General features: G+C 36.5%; 1 pseudogene; it reads right to left on the bottom strand.

Annotated features, from left to right (window-relative positions):
• Positions 1-422: 422 nt before the first annotated feature.
• Positions 423-541, bottom strand: LOC111746328 (annotated as a pseudogene).
• Positions 542-835: the final 294 nt, after the last annotated feature.

An 835-nucleotide genomic window follows, 5' to 3' on the forward strand; every position in this document is an offset into this window, starting at 1 on the left:
CAAAATCAATGTTCAAAAATCCATAGTGTTCCTATACTCAAATAATGAATTTTCAGAAAGAGAAATGAAAAAAATAAATTCTTTTTTGCAATTGCAACAAAAAGAGTAAAATACCTAGGAATAAACCTAAAGAAACATGTGAAGGACTTATACAGTGAAAACTATAAGGCATTATTAAAAGAAGTTGAAGAAGATGCAAAAAAATGAAAAGGTATTCTGTGTTCTCGGATTGGAAGAATCAACATATTTTAAATGACCTTATTACCTGAAGCATTATACAGATTTAATGCAATCCTCCTCAAATCCCAACGGCATTTTTTTAAAATTTTTTTTTAGGCGAGGCAACCCTTGGTTGACCTCACAGATTGCAAGGACCTTGTCAGTTTACAATCCCTTATTTTTTATTTTATTTTTATTTCTTACACCTACAGCACCTGGTCTTCTTAGGTGGTCTCCCATCCAAGTCCTAACCAGGCCCGACCCTGCTTAGCTTCCGAGATCAGACGGGATCGGGCTCGTTCAGGGCGACATGACCATAGACCCAACAGCATTTTTTAAAGAAATAGAACAAAAAACCATCAGATTTGTGTGGAAGCACAAAAAACCCCAAATAGCCAAAACCATCCTGAGAAAAAAAGAACAAGGCCGGAAGTATCACTCTGCCTGGCTTCAAATTATACTACAAAGCGATGATTATCAAAACAGCATGAAAACAGCAAAAAAAAAACAACAAAAAAACAGCAGAAAAACAGACGCACAGACCAATGGAACAGAATTGAGAGCCCAGAAGTCAACTCCTACGTATACGGGCAAAAACTTTTCGACAAAGGAGCCA

Source organism: Pteropus vampyrus, unplaced genomic scaffold, assembly GCF_000151845.1.
Source record: "Pteropus vampyrus isolate Shadow unplaced genomic scaffold, Pvam_2.0 Scaffold183, whole genome shotgun sequence".
Taxonomy (NCBI): Eukaryota; Metazoa; Chordata; class Mammalia; order Chiroptera; family Pteropodidae; genus Pteropus; species Pteropus vampyrus.